The sequence below is a fragment of the Panthera uncia genome, chromosome B4 (assembly GCF_023721935.1).
Source record: "Panthera uncia isolate 11264 chromosome B4, Puncia_PCG_1.0, whole genome shotgun sequence".
Classification (NCBI taxonomy): Eukaryota; Metazoa; Chordata; class Mammalia; order Carnivora; family Felidae; genus Panthera; species Panthera uncia.
In genome coordinates, this window is record NC_064809.1 from 111,947,166 (window position 1) to 111,964,048 (window position 16,883).

The following is a 16,883-nucleotide window of genomic DNA, read 5'->3' on the forward strand; positions in this document are numbered from 1 at the left end:
CTACTAATGTTTTCCCTGCTTTTCTTTTAACCACTGGCTTATCTGGGGACACATTTCAAACAGGATTTGTGGTTATCGAGACTGGCTAAATACCTGCACGTTCATTTCTCTGTAATTCCATAACCTGGCAATACAAAACCATGCAGAAACTGGAGGTTCAGGGCCCATATATCATGGCTTAACACAAAATGGGGTTTGTCAAGGGTGTAAGAACAGATGAACTGGTCATAACAAACAGTAAGTATTAGTTGTATGCCAGGATCTGTGCTAAGTACTTTACTTTCTATTATTATTACAGAAATAATATTTAAAACATGGGAATGCTGAGGCTTCTTAGTATATTCTAGATATTAATCCCTTGTAAATTTCTGATATTATAAATCTTTTCTCATTCTGTCATCTTTTTTGCTAACTTTGCTTATTGTTTTGGTCCTTTAACAGATATTCTTAATTTTTAAAATGTAGACAAATCTATTACATTTTCAACTTATGGTTTGCAGTTTGAGAATCTTTAACACCTCTAGTATCTTCTTCTGTTAGCTTTATAATTTTTAAAAAATTTTTAAATGTTTTTATTTATTTTTGAGAGAGAGAGAGAGAGAGAGAGAGAGAGAGAGAGAGAACACCAGCACGGGAGGGGCAGAGAGAGAGGAAGACACAGAATCCGAAGCAGGCTCCAGGCTCTGAGCTGTCAGCACAGAGCCCAACACAGGGCTTGAACCCACAAACCGTGAGATCATGACCTGAGCTGAAGTCAGACGCTTAACTCACTGAGCCACCCACGTGCCCCAATTAGTAATTTTTATTTAATTTACATTATAAATTATAAATAAATTTATAATTTTACTTTCACACTGTCTTTCTCCTTTGTACATGCTTGAGATAGGCACCAATCTACTTTGTCTGTATATAATGAGCTACTTGCCCACTACCAATTAGTGTTTCAGGCAATCTGTCCTTTCCCCACTGATTTATGGTGCCATGTTTATTCTATAACAGGTTCCCATTTAGAACTGTAGAGTTGGGTCCATTTCTGATTCTCTGTTCTTCTCCATAGATTTATTTGGCTGCTCCTACACCATTTCCACACTGATTTTACATGGGAGACTGAGTCCTCCTTTCTACTCTTCCTTTTCAAGACTGACTTAGGCATCATGAACTTTTATTCCTTTGTATAAGTTTAGAGTAAGTATGTTGAGGTCCTCAAAAAAAAACTTGCCATAATTCTGACATTGAATTTATAGGTTAATTTTAAGGGAAACTAACATATTTATACATCAAGGACATGGCATATCTTTCCATTTATTCAGCTCTTCTTTTATTTTTTAAAAAATTATTTAATTAATCAATTAATTTTTGAGAGAGAGAGAGTGCAAGTGGGGGAGAGAGGCAGAGCGAGAGAGAGAGGATCTCAAGTAGGCTTCATGCTCAGCACAGAGCCTGACATGGGGCTCAATCCCACAACCTTGGGATCATGACCTGAGCCAAAATCAAGAGTCAGATGCTCAACCAACTGAGCCACTCAGGCACCCCTCACCTCTTCTTTTAAAATGTGTAATTAAGTTTTAAATTTTCTCATAAAAGTATTTGTTAGGCTATTTCCTGCATACTTTATAGTTTGAGAATTGTATTTTATGTTCTATTATATTTTCTAGATGGCTTTGCAAAATTTGATAAAGACTAATAATTTTTTTTTTTTTAACTGACCAGGTGTTCACCATCCTTGCTGATCTTTCATTTTACTTTGTTGATTAAATCTGTTTGTCCAATCTTTACATCTCCTTTTCCTTTTTCCTTCTCTTCCTGTTATGGCCAGAAATGGCAATATGTTAAACAATTTAACAGTTAACTGTTGTTAAACAGTAGCAGTGAAAGCAGAAAATGTCTCAGTTTTCTTTTAACATCACATGGATGGTTCTTTATAGTTTTCAACAGCATCTATGACTGTTACACCTCAAGGTGGTAGGGAGAACAATTATTGGCCCATTTGACAGATAAGACTCAGTATTGTTGGGTTTTGGGGGATCACATGACTAGAAAGGAACAGAATTCATATTTAGGTCTCTGAAGCTTCAAGTTTTATACTACAGCAGACTAACTTACATCTAGTCAAAATGTATAAAATTGCATGATTTAATCCAGCAATACACAAAGCAAATTTTTACTTAGATCTTTTAGCATCCTGAAAAAGATGATCTAATATGATCCTATCATTTTTAAAGAGAACTATACCAGGTGATTATTAAAGGTTCTAAACTTCTTCAAAGTTTAAGACCCATATGTCCCTATCAGTTGGGGCTGTAATTCTATTAAGAATTTGAGTCTATACAATGGCAAACCAGTCACTTAAATTAATCAATCTTTTATATTGTTTACCAATTGTTTAACACTGGGCCTCATTCCAGAAAGGATTTTAAAGTGTTTTATGAGGTCTATCATATTTAAGCTGAAATGAAATTTCTAATAAAGGATTGGGAAAATATGGACTAAAAGGCAAAGCTGCTAAACTTGAGGAAAGAAATGCTCATCATTAACTAGAAATGTGTCTCCTAACTCTACTAACTCTAATACTTTATTATTTCATAACAATGGAGAGCATATGTACCCTTTATACTCATTTTAAACCATCATTAGTATAAAAAAAGAATTTGGGTCTTGTACAATGGCAAAACAGTCCGCTAATTTGGTAACTTTAGGTAAACAAGTCAGCTCTGTGGGACAGAGGCGGAATGGGAGAGAAGTATTAATCAGGTGGATTTTACTAATATCGCAATGCACCTACCACTTTCACTTGGTTGGACTTACTTCAACACTGAAGAGCTGTCATAAAAACAATACGGCTGTTTCCATTTTCAGAAGGAAAAATCAAGAAAATCAGTTTCTTAGTTTTGCAAAAGTGACAGATCTCTGGACAGGACTCATGAATTAAGCCCAGGTCTACTCGGCTAGCTCTCTGTAATCAAGCCCCATGATTCGCCCTTGGAAATCAATGCCTCTTAAATGCATGGAATGACATCTCCACAGACACACAAGCAGATGCTTCCCACAACCCCTTTATAAAACTAACCATCAGGAAGTAATAAGGGACTGCATTTGTTCCTGACAATCAGGGTATTTTTCCCCCCATTTTTGCATTTCCACTTAGGGAATGTGTGAGAGAATGTCATATCTCATGCCAATACTTGGAATGTGCACATTTATGCTGCCTTTTGAAGGGGAGCCAGGCTGAAAGAGCAAGAAAACACACATAAGGATGAAAAGGAGCTCAAGGAAGAAGTATCAAAGTGTATCAGAAAAGGAAGCCAGAAAACCTAGTCTCTCTTAAACGCTGCTTTGTAAAGGGAGTACTGAAATACAAAATGTAGCCAAGCAGAAGGCTTACATAGCTGTGAACAAGATGAGGGGAAAGGACTTGTTCCAAATCCATCATATTTATTAGAACCACTGATTTCCCTTGAAATGGCACCTGTTTTACAGTGAAATTTACATATGAGCTAGCTAAAAAAAAATGTTGTTTTTATGAGAAATAAGTATTGTCAGAAAGAATAATAGATTCCATTTTAAATCCTTAGGATTATAAAACTGAGCTTTTAACAAATGAAGCGAAAATTTTGGCTCCAGGACAGGATCATCATAAAGGCAGTGATTTCTGTTTAGTCTCTTCTTATCAGCAAGAGGGAAAATAAAATAACATCAACTGAAACTAATATAATTTTCCATGGCAGAATATAGCACTACAGCTAGTAATGCAGTGGCAGTCTGTGCTGAATGAATTTTCTATTTTAAAAAAGACTATGCTTCTTAAACACACGAACTGTATGAGTTTATATCTGGCCAACTCTTGTCCCCACACCTGTTCATTCAGGCATTAGACTTAAGCGCTTTTAAAGCAAGTGAATGTATCTGTACAGCAACAGATAAAAATAAACTCAACTATTCTTGTAACATTATCAAAACGATCTGACCACATGGAAGATCATGTTTCATGGGATAAAGTGGTTAAATTAGATGTTTCCTCACGTTTTATGACTGGTTTGTCTTATTCACTGCGTATAAAATAGCTGACCTCCATTCCAGAAGCATGAGTAGCAACCAAATTTAATGCTATTTGCTCAGAGGCTCGAACACTGCTTTCATTGCCTCTGAGCATAGCTTCTGAATGTGCTACTATCACACAGAGACCCAATATTTGGTACATAATGGAAGAGGAACATTTAGTTCAGCCAACACTATATTAGCTCTGTGGGGTAACCATTTATACTTCAATGTTGGTCAACTCTTGGGAAATAAAGTTCAGGAAGAAGGTGGATAAGTCATTATCTTTTAGAGTAAGTTTATATACTTATGTGTATGTTTATATTCATATATGGAATCTCTGTAATAAGAAGTTCCCAAGCACAGCCAATGACAAGAGCAGACAGTAGTATCCTTCCCCAGCTCACTCATAATACGTTTGCCATATTGGCAATGGGTTCCTGAAAAATCCAGGTATGGTGGATTGAATCATTGGTCACAATTTTCTTCACATCCTTCCCATATTAAATTATTCATGCACATTCAGTATCATGTGACTCTGAAGAGCAATCTACTACGGGTAAAATATTTTCCTCATCCTATTTATTTTGGGCGTGGCCATACAGCTTGCTTTAGCCAGTGCAATGTTCCTGAACATGAAATGAGGTGTAAATTTGCTTATGTGTGTGTGAAAAGAGCACGCTCCAGGAGGCCATTGGTCAAAAAAGGAGGCGCACCATGGGAGAGAGACCTGAACCCTGGAGTCCGGCCAAGCCCAGCGAAGTCACAGCCGATGCACAGACTCATATGAAAGAAATAAATGCTTATTGTTTCAAGCCAGTTGTGGATGATTGTGCCAGATTGTTGTAGCAAAATGCCATCTCAGGACTTAGCACATACTGTTCTGCTACCAGGAATTATCATGATAATTACCTGACTACTTAGTACATACCGTTCCTGCACATACTGTTCCTGCTACTGTTCCAGTTACTCTTCCATGTCCACTCTTTGTCCAGTTAACTTCTACTCATGCTTCATATCTTGGTTTAAATGTCTTCTATATGGGACAAATGTTGCAGACCACATTAATTCCTCTCCTACATCTTGCATTTCTCCTTTTGTAAGATTCATTACATTTATAATTATTTGGTCCATGTCATCCAATTAGACTATAAACTTATTTGAGGGATGGGGCCACAGTTCATTGGTATATTCCCAGCACACAACACACAATGGCTATCAGAGTGGATTTAATAAATAATTTGTTACGTATTTTTTTTAAGGCATGTGATTTTGCTACTTATGGTTGGGTAAGAATCTTAACTTTGTGGATTTCAGCCACTGTAAAATGAACACAGTAATACTTATCTCTTAAGGTGGTTATGATTAAATAAATTAACCAATCAATTCAACATTCCAAGTATCTGACACATAGGCACTTAGATAACTTGGTAACTTGGCACTTGATAACTTACAGGGTTTTTGTTGTTGTTGTTGGTTTTTAAATGTTTATTTATTTTTGAGAGGGAGGTAGGGGCAGAGAGAGACAGAGGATCTGAAGCCGGCTCTGTGCTGACAGCAGAGTCCAATGTGGGGCTTGAACTCATGAACCGTGAGATAATGACCTGAGCTAAGGTCAGACGCTTAACTGACTGAGCCACCCAGGAACCCTGTAATTTACTGTTTTTAATATGATAGTAAAGATAAAGACATCTCCTCTTTGTGTTAAAAAGAGATGTGTTTTAAAGTGATGTTTTGGCAGAAAAGGAAAATATTACATTGTATCACTACCAGTGATTGTTTGATTTAGATATTTTAAAATATGCTTAATTACCATGATGTGAGTCTTTTAAAAACAATTTAAGGCAGAATTCAGCTGAGAAGAAACAGGTTTGCAATTGATACCCGGTTTATTTTAAAGAGTCATTAAGTGATTCCATCCTTTCAAAAAAGAATGAAATTCATCCTTTCTATTTTTGAAAAACGTTCATCTTTAATTCATTATTCAGAGTTGGCATTTATGTTTGTCAAAATATTGTTCTTCATTCCCATAGGTATCTTTTACATCAGTGGGACTTTATTTAATTTAAATCACTTTTTTCTTTTGCCAATAGCAACATATGTCCATCATAGAAAGTTAGAAAACACAGGTAAGAATAAAGAAGGAAAACTTATTTCTGTAATCCTACCACCCCAGAGATAGCCACTGTATATCATTCCAAATATTTTTATTCAAATACATTTAAAAAAATAATGATGAGGTTGTTTTTATATTAGTCATTTGGGTTTGATTTTTCATTTAATTACCATGACTATCCTTCTATGCCAATAAATATTCATCGATAATATCTTTTTATTAATGGCTTTCCATTGTACAGAAATACCATCATTTACTTGAGCAATCCCCAATTGTTGGAAATTTTCTTTCTTTCTTTCTTTCTTTCTTTCTTTCTTTCTTTCTTTCTTTCTTTCTTTCTTAAACTATTACCAGCAATGCTTGTGTGAATGAGTGAAGAGATACAATGTCACTCAAAGCCATTAGAAAATGGCAGCCATTGGGGTACCTGGATGGCTCAGTTGGTTAAGCATCTGAATGTTGGTTTCAGCTTAGGTCAAGATCTCACAGTTCGTGAGTTGGAGCCCTGTGTCAGGCTCCATGCTGCCAGTGCAGAGCCTGTTTGGAATTCTTTCTCTCTCTCTCCCTCTCTCTCTCTCTCCCTCTTTGCCCCTCCCCTGGTTGTGTTCTCAAAATAAATAAATAAACTTAAAAAAAGAAAAGAAAATGGCAGCCACTTACTGGTATCTTGTAGTTCAGAGTACAATAGATCATTATCCTGACCATAGTCTGTTTCTTTCCTTACATTTTTTGCAAAGAGTCCGGGACCATCAATGGAAGATGATAAAGGTGAGTAGGTAGGTAAGATTGGGATAACATATGAGTAAGGACTTCTACTTCTGGTCTCAATAATGAATGTACAAACCAGAACCTATAAATTAATACATGATCAAAAATACTGTAACAAAACATGGGCCCACATTTTGAAACAGGAATATTTCCCTTTCTGCAGCTACCACATCCATATTTGTTTTCACCAACATTTTCCCCCAATCTGGTTGGTTGGTTTGACAAGTCCTGTGAGCTTCATTTTACAGATACAGGAGCTGAGGCACAGAAAGGCTGACTAAAGTGTCCAAGGTCCCACAGATTAGTGGCATAGCCAGGGTCTGAGCCCACGTGTCCTGGCCCACAGACAAGTGCTCTTTCAATGCTCTCTTAGTTCCCTGGGACTGTGAATACTGGGAATTACTAAGAATAGAGATGAGGACACAGTGTGGCAGGGAGATTAGTGGAAATACAATGCTTCTGAGAGACAGCACGGAGACATCTGTTAGCTACTTAGCATGGGTCTAACATCCTCAGTCAGAGGATAGTAAATATCTCTGTTCATCTCTCTAAGGTGACATGACCATTGTTGCTTAATTAGAAATTTGTCCCTTAAAGAGCTTCAATATTCACAAAGGAAAGGTGCTGCTGAAAAAAGAAAATATTTTCTTTGCTTCTGTGCAAATGATGGAAGGGAGATTTGGCTCAGGTTAAGGAATTAGTGGAGATACGAAAATTATCTAATGATAAGACTATACTCCTGAGTCCTTTGAATGGAAGGATCATGAGTCTCCATTGTACTTAACACACAATTTACAATACAGTGAAAATCTCATACAGCGCAATCAGAATTGCTAATTAATGGGCTAATCAGAAATGTTAGGGAGAAAAAAAGGATACGTTTATGTTGTAATGTTATATTTTAACTTAAATAAATGTAAATGTATTCACCGATCTGGTGGAAGGTCTTGGTCCTTTCCCTTACTATGAGTTCACTGGAAAGGTTCCAAAGCTACATTTTTTTTTTTACCTATACCACACCCATAAGATCTTGTTTTTCATTTCCAATTTTTCTTTCCTTGTAGTGAGTGAGAACTTACAGACAGTTGTGAACAAAATACTGTAGATTTTATTATTTTTCCCAATCCTTCCTCATTAACTAATTGGTCATTACTGAGTCTTTTCAAAGCATTATTCCATTTATATTACATTTCATTTTAATAATTCTCTCCAGACTCATGTTTCATTAGTTATTGTAATACTGAAGTAAACTGTGTAATTTGAATAATGAATAAAACTGGCACAAACATGTTCAGGAACAAACAATTCTGACTCTAAGAAGTCGAGAAGAGTCAGCTCTTGGGGGAAGAGATGGGCCAGCACCAGTGGACTTGGGTTTGGCCTATGGAGTTGTGTCTTTACCAAGGAAACAAGAGCATGGGTTTCTCCTATAGTCACTTAAGTGGAACTTGGCTAAAGGAACACCCACCATAGTTTTCACTAGTTAACTGTTAATATTAAGCAGTGTCTTTGTAAACAATGCCTATTATCAGTCCCTGGAAAAAATTTAAATTATATCTGTCACACTTATACTTAGAGTTTTAAAGTCCCATCCTCCTTACCCCAACAAATCCAGAGTCTGTCAATTTGCCTTATTCAAGCACTAAGTTTGGGTTCATATCATCCCTCTTCTAAGTCCTTAAAAGACCCAATTTCTCACCAGGGTTGCCTCTCAAAATGGGAAGGAAGGGCTGGATAAATACATAGAAACTCAACGTTTGTTTTCTTCTGGGCACTTACAAACATCAGAAGCTTTCCTATTTTTTCTTTTTTTTTTGTTTCCCATGATTTGAAGGTACATTCTGTGAGAGATGGGACCTCATCTGTTTCATCCACCCTTGGATTCGTGGCACACCTAGCATAGCACCTGGCACAGAGGAGCGACACAATAAATGTGAAATGAGTGACTGATTTCATCTGGCTGCCCTGACTATACACAACATAAACGCCGTCCACACTGATTTGATCTCATTTAATTACTTTTTTTTTCCTTTTTAAGTTAAATTTCTCCACTGTTAAAAGTTTTCCAGTTGGCAAAAATGCAGTCTACAGAAGGTTAGATTCCAATCTTATACACATCAGGTCAGAAAATTACTTTGCTCCAGAAAATAAAAAGCACAACCACTAGAGCCGTGAATTGGTTACACTCAAGGGTTGTACCAAGGGGTTTCATATGGCCATTCAGACCTAGCCTTAATAAACAATCTTGTATATCCACATATGACAGCAGCCAGTCACTCACAAGGTAACATTGTCCCAGCAAGCACACTTCCTGTCACTTCTCATCCCACCTACAATTCCAAGGCTGTCATCAGACCATCCATTATGGGCCATGACCAAACTGCCAAAAAATGAAGAAATAAAGAATCTGTGCTTTAAAACTTTGTTTTGGGGCGCCTGGGTGGCGCAGTCGGTTAAGCGTCCGACTTCAGCCAGGTCACGATCTCACGGTCCGTGAGTTCGAGCCCCGCGTCAGGCTCTGGGCTGATGGCTCGGAGCCTGGAGCCTGTTTCCGATTCTGTGTCTCCCTCTCTCTCTGCCCCTCCCCCGTTCATGCTCTGTCTCTCTCTGTCTCAAAAATAAATAAAAAACGTTGAAAAAAAAATTAAAAAAAATAAAAATAAAAAAATAAATAAAAAAATAAAACTTTGTTTTGTTAAGTAAATGTTTTGTTCAGGCACACTTAGATTTGTAACCAAAAAGAGGAAGCCATGATGAAAGAAATTTTTGTTATAATAGATTAATGAAAAAACCAATTATATTATAGATGAAATGAACAACTCATTTCAAGAGACAAAATGGGTAATAGAGAGCTTCCTCAGATGAAAGAAAAATGAAAGGAAGGAAGGAAAAGAGAAAGAAAGTAACAAAGAACTATGTTTGCTTTGTCAATTAAAAATAGAGTCAAGATTTCACACTGGCCCAACAGGGTGAACATGGCCCCCACTGGGTCAACATGGATCCCACAGGGTGAATACGGATCCCACAGGGTGAACATGACCCACAGTGTCAACATGGCCTCTCACAGGGTGAACATGTCCCTCCACAGGGTGAACACGGCTCCCATAAGGTGAACATGGACCCCACAGGGTCAACATGGACCCCACAGGGTGAGAATAGCCCCCACAGGGTGAGCATGGCCCCACAGAGTGAACATGGACCCCAAAGGGTGAACATAAACCCCACAGGGTGAGCATGGACCCCACAGGGTGAACATGACTGTCATCTCCCTTTAAGCACAACCTTTCACACAGCCTCCCAAACAACAACAATAGAGTTTGTCTCAGATCTTCCCTCATCTGCACATTCAGCCATTAAAACCATCAAGAACTACCTTTAAAATGTCCTGCAAATTTAGCCCTTCTCCATCCCATTGATATTGGTTCAGGCTTTGGTGTCCATAGCTATGGGCAGTTACAACAGCTCCAAATGGTATGCCTAAGAGTGGTCTCTGTGCTAATCCATCTCCATGCTGCCACCAGACGTCCCTCTCACCCAAGATTCTTGGCATCCACTTCTACTTCCAGATGGTTCAACTCATCTCTGAAGTCTCATCTCTTGTCTTCTTACAACCACACTTTTATGCTTCATGCACAATCAGGAAATAGTGGGCTGTAAGAGTCTGAAGCTCAGTGAAGTTCTACAAATGTATAGATTTATAAATATAGTACTTACTTATTCTTAGTAGTTCTATAGTGAATACTGTGGTGCACCATCCAGTTTCTCCCTACTCCCTGCCCTTTCAAGACCATGATGTCCATTCCTCCACTTGTTCGCAGCTGAACTCCTGTCCAAAGGAGTTGCCTCACACAACCTTATGTTCCCTCCTGGTCAGCAGCGCACGTGACTGAAGCAGGACACAAAAGCCCAGACCCCTTGCCTTGATGGGGAAATAACTCTGAAGGGTTATCTCAGGTCCGAAGCTTCCCGTGGAATAGGCTGAGCCTTCTGTTGTGACTATATGATAGTTCAACTACTTTCTCTGCCCAAACCCGCATCCCTCACTTCCAGGGAGCATTTCCCAATGAACTTCTTACATGGAAATTTCAGTCTCAGAGTCTGTTTCCAGGAAACACATGAAAAGAGAGTTTACCTCTTTAAACTTAAATATATATATATATTGTTTCATAATTAGTGACTTTAATTTTAATTAATGTTCATTATTGACTATTAAGCATCTTCAAGGTTTTGTTTTTATTCAGAATGTTTAAAAGAAAAGAAAGGACATCTATATCTTTAAAAAAAAAAACTATTAATTATCCAAAATCTATAAATAGCTTATCAAACTCAACATCCAAAAAACAATCCACTTAAGAAATGGCAAAAGACATGAATAAACATTTTTCCAAAGAAGACATCCAGATGTCCAAAGGACACATGAAAAGATGCTCAACATCACTCATCATCAGGGAAATACAAATCAAAACCACAAGGAGATACCACCTTAGACCTGTCAGAATGGCTAATATTAACAACTCAGGCAACAACAGATGTTGGCCAGGATATGAAAAAAGAGGAACCCTCTTGCACTGCTGGTGGGAATGCAAACTGGTGCAGCCACTCTGGAAAACAGTACAGAGCTTCCACAAATAACAGGAATACCCTATGACCCAGCAATTGCACTACTAGGTATTTATCCAAGGGATACAGGTGTGCTGTTTCGAAGGGACACATGCACCCCAATGTTTATGGCAGCACTATCCACAACAGCCAAAGTATGGAAAGAGCTCAAATGTCCATTGACTGAAGAATGGATAAAGAAGATGTGATATATATATATGTATATATATATATATATATATGTATATATATATATATATATATACATATATATATATATATACACACACACACACGCACACTATATGCATATATATACACACACACACACACACACACACACACACAATGGAATATTACTCAGCAAATCTTACCATTTGCAATGATGCGGATGGAGCTAGAGTGTTTACTATGCTAAGTGAAATAAGTCAATCAGAAAAAGACAAATATCATATGATTTCACTCATATGTGGAGTTTTAAGAAACAAAACAGATGAACATAGGGAAAGGGACAGAAAAATAAGATAAAAACAGAGAGGGAGACAAACCATAAGAGACTCTTAAATATGGAGAACAAACTGAGGGTTGCTGGTGGGGTGCTGGGTGGGGGGATGGGCTAAATGGGCAATGGGTATTAAGGAAGGCACTTGTTGGGATGAGCACTGGGTGGTTGTAAGTAAGTGATGAATCACTAAATTCTATTATTCCTGAAACCATTATTACACTATATGTTAACTAACTTGGATTTAAATTAAAAAAAAATAATAAAAGGTTAAAAAATTGTTTAAAAAATAAAAAAAAAAAACTATTAATTAAAAAAATGGGGGTGCCTGGCTGGCTCAGTCATTTAAGCATCTGACTCTTGATTTCTGGTCAGATCATGATCTTACATGTTGTGAGTTTGAGCCCTGTGTTGAGGCACTGTGCTGATAGCTGGTTGGGATTTTCTCTCTCCCTCTCTCTTTGCCCCTCCCTCTTTCTTTCTCTCAAAAATAAATAAATAAACATTTTTTAAAAACCTATTAATCCTCATCCATCTCCACTATCAGATATTGCTTAAAATGTTGGAGGCAGAACTCTCAAACTTGACTTTCTCATTTCCCAGCTTTGTAACATTAGTAGGTTACATATCCCCTCTGTATCTCAGTTTCTTCATCTGTAAATTGGGGATAATAATTAACAAATTGTTACTCAATGGATTGTCGTGGAAATTAAATGAGCTATCATATCTCAAGTATTAAGAATGGTGCCTAGCCAAAATTGAGTGTTTAAATTCGTTGGGATAATATTAACTGCTATAATAAATAAAGCTAAAATTGTCCACTGATTCAAACACAACAGATACTTATTCCTCATTTATGTAACATTCCAAAGCATTCTTTGTCAACTGGGGCAACTTTTCTCTACATGACTTTACCAGGTTCTACATTAAAGGATTCCCATTTATCTCCAATACATGGCTTCTCCATCCCTATTAGCCAGAAAAAGGAAAGAACAGAGAGGAGTGTACATGGGAAATTTCTATGGGTCACACTTGGAATTAGAGCTCATTATTTCTGCTCACATTCTACTGTGTAGAACATAATCACATGGCCACACCTAACTGCAAAGGAGCCTGGGAAATGGATTTTAGTGACTGCATAAAACTTTGCTAAAGTAATCATCATTATTATTGCTCTCATTTATTACCAACTTTCTAGCTTGGGCTCTCATCTTCATGCACCTGGAAAGTCATAATAGCTTCCTCACTAGTCTTCCTGCCACCAGACTGTCCCCCCTCCCTATACCCTTTCTCCACACCAAACCCAGAGTTATTATTGTCTAAAATCCAAACCTGATCATCTCACTCACCATTCCCCAACTGCCCGCTTATGTCCTTCTGTGACTTCTCACTGCCTCAGAATCCAGTCAGAGTCCTTGCACCAGGATCCAGCCAATACCTATCCCTTTGGTCTCACCTCCAGGACCTTTTTTTTTATTTTTTATTTATTTATTTTAATTTTTTTTAACGTTTATTTATTTTTGAGACAGAGTACGAACAGGGGAGGGTCAGAGAGAGAGGGAGACACAGAATCTGAAACAGGCTCCAGGCTCTGAGCTGTCAGCACAGAGCCCGACGCGGGGCTCGAACTCACAGACTGTGAGATCATGACCTGAGCCGAAGTCGGACGCTCAACCGACTGAGCCACCCAGGCGCCCCCTCCAGGACCTTTTTATCTTACAGCTGGCATCTGTGACTGGACACTGTGGATACTCTAGTGGATAAGGTAGACAGGACCCTGCTTTATGGACTTTACATTTTAGTGAGGTAAGCAAAACCAGTAAACAAATAAATATACAATATTAAGTAGTAAAGACTATAGTGAAGAAAAATAAAGGGTAAGGACATTAAGGACATTAAGAGTGATGAGCTAAATAAATAGATAAATAAATAACATATTAAATTTTACTGGCAGGTGAAAGCTATTTCACAGAGAGATATGTTGTGGACTTGATCTTCACTATAGTTACCTTTGTGACTGCATATTACAAAAGAGTTCTTATCGCTGACCTATATTTGTGTTTCTTTGAACTTCTTTTATGACAGTTATTCAGGGAAACAATATAGATTGCCTAATGTGCTATTTGTGTGGGATATTGAAAGAATAACATAATTTATTATCGCCCACTGGGGAGTTAGAGTACAAAGGGCTCATGTTTCCCCCTACAATCTTCTTTGCAGAAAAAATGAACATAAAAATATTTAATAAAATCAGGTTTTACTCAAGTATATAAAACTTTTATTTTTTTTAATTGCCTAGACAATGTTATTGTCACTTTGGGTAATTTTTAAAATGTTACATTCGTGATGTTCCTGCCACCTTACTGGATTTAGATTTTCAAATTCAGGAGATGTGAAGTTAAAGATTTTCCTGTAGATGCTGTTCATTTAATCAAAGTAAACAGACTTAGATCTTTAATGGTCAAATATGAGCATGTGCTATGATGTGACATACATATAAAGCTATGAATTCCTCTCAGAATCCTCTATTTAAAAATTGGAACTTTTTTAAAATGTTTATTTATTTTTGACAGAGAAAGAGAGCACAAGGGTGTAGGGAAGGTGGTGGAGGGGGGGGTGCGGAACAGAAGATCCAAAACGAGCTCTGTGCTGACAGCAGAGAGCCTGATGTGGGGCTCGAACTCACAAGCTGCGAGATCATGACCTGAGCCAAAGAAGCTTAACCACCTGAGCCACACAGGCACTCTAAAATCTGGAACTTTTAATTTATGATAGCAAAAGAGAGTTGCAAACAATTTAATTGTCAAATAGTTGGAGAATCTTTAAATAACAATTGGAGTACTATACTGTCATCAAAACTCAAGCTTTTGTAAAATACTTAAGAGCACGGAAAAATAGGTGGGCTATATAACCAGGTGAAGAGAATGTAAGAGTGTAAAGAATGTAATTGTATGAATCTGGTTTAGAAAACTGAAAATAACCTAAAAGAAGTCAACAGACTGGCAGTCCAGAACGGGTATGGTTAGCATTACAAAATTATCAGAGACCCAGAGCCTTCAACATTGCTACTCTCCTTTCCTTAGCAGGTGACTTCCAAACCATGGCTCAAGGTGGTTGCTTGAACTCCATCCGTTATACCTACATCCCAGCCATCAAAAGGAAACAGGTAAAAGGGGCATGCTTCTCATGGCAGACAGAATAATGGCCCGCTAAAGATGCCATGTCCCAACCCCTGAAACTGATAAATATGTTACCTTACACAGAAAAAGGGACTTGGAAGATATGATTAAGTTAAAGATCTTGATGGGGAGTTTATCCTAGATTATCAAGTGGCCCCGATGTAATCACAAGGATCCTTATGAAGGGCAGCAGAAGGGTGAGAGTAAGAGGAGATGTGACAATGGAAGCAGAGGTCAGAGTGATGTGAGAAAGGGGCCCAGAGCCAAGAAATGAATGCAGCCTTTAGAAGCTGGAAAAGGGAAAGAAAGTCTATCCTACAGCCTCCAGAAGGGACACAGCCCTGTCAACTCATTTTAGACTTCTGACCTCCAGAACTATAAGACAAGAAATTTGTGTTGTGCTAATCTCCTAATTTTGCAGCAATTTCTTACAGCAGCAGTAGGAAACTAATACATCCTCCCTTAACTTCCCAAGGAAGAAGGTAAAAATAGATAATCGGACACAGTTAACATATTCTGCCACATTTCCTTTAAAAAATATATATTCCAAAGGAAATAGGTTATGTTTTTCTAGAAGTCTTGGGTTTCAAAATGGAACCCCAAACTCAATTCTAAATTACATAAGGTTAAGCAAGTGGAGGAGAGGTTATTTACAATATATTTGAATCTCACCCCATTAAGGAAGAAGTATAGGATAAATTGTATATCCATAGGGCTTGTAACCAAGGACTTGTCCAACGTCAGCCCACCCCCTTCTCTCTCTCTCTCTCTCTCTCTCTCTCATTCTCTTTCTCTCACTTCCCTCTGCTTTTCTCTGTTTCAGTTCATTCTCATCTACTGAAAATGGACCTTGCTCATATGTTGAGAACCAAGGGAGTGGGCATCCAACTTAAAGACCTTCATCTCATCATTGATTCATTTGCCACGTGTTTGTTGAGTCCCTACCATGTGCTAGGCCAGTGAACAAGACAGACAAGTCCTGGCCTCATTCTGGTAGTGGATATGGATAATAAACAAATACATAAATCAAGATCCTTAGAAACTAGGATCTTGTTTTTCATTGTTTATTAGGTATGATGATGGAAATGTGCAGACAGATGAAATACAGAGTAACTAGGAGACCTCAATTTATACTGGGTGGTCAGGGAAGGCTTCTCTGAAAAGCTGACATCTAAGACCCCATAGATAAATAAAGCAGACATGAGCATGACCCAGGGGGCCTCAAAGACCCCACGATAGCTTCTTGAAGTAACAGAAGGGAGACCAGCATCCCCGGTGCCAAGTGAGCATATGGAGATGGTAAAAGATGAGGCTAGGTGCTACATCCAACAGAACTTCATGGATACATCTTGGTTTTTCTAGAAGAGTCCTCATTATACCTGAGTCCCCACCATAAATATTAAGAGCCACAGGTTGGAAGCTAAATTTTTCAGTCACCTTGCATATGCAGCTACGGGAGTCAGGATTTTTTTCCTGAGAGAAACAACAGAAAGGCATTGACAAGTTTTGAGCAGGGCAATACCAAGATCTGATTTACATTTGATATCACTGGAAACCAGAGAATGAGTTAATAAATACAGCAAGTTAAATATGTCTACATTTGGAGTACTGATGTTTTTAAATAGAAATCAATATCGAGGTAAAATAAAAAGAGGTACAATTTATGACGCAGCATAAGGCATAG

At 37.8% G+C, this 16,883-nt stretch overlaps 2 long non-coding RNA genes across 2 annotated transcripts; both read left to right on the forward strand.

The window, feature by feature from the left end:
* Positions 1 to 158: 158 nt before the first annotated feature.
* On the forward strand, positions 159 to 9,037 carry LOC125919414 (uncharacterized). The gene is made up of 3 exons (XR_007456769.1): positions 159 to 237; positions 6,889 to 6,919; positions 8,754 to 9,037. It is a non-coding gene; the product is annotated as an uncharacterized LOC125919414 (long non-coding RNA).
* A 4,078-nt stretch (positions 9,038 to 13,115) lies between these two features.
* Positions 13,116 to 16,663, forward strand: LOC125919415 (uncharacterized). Its single transcript, XR_007456770.1, has 3 exons — positions 13,116 to 13,826; positions 15,104 to 15,186; positions 16,023 to 16,663. It is a non-coding gene; the product is annotated as an uncharacterized LOC125919415 (long non-coding RNA).
* Positions 16,664 to 16,883: the final 220 nt, after the last annotated feature.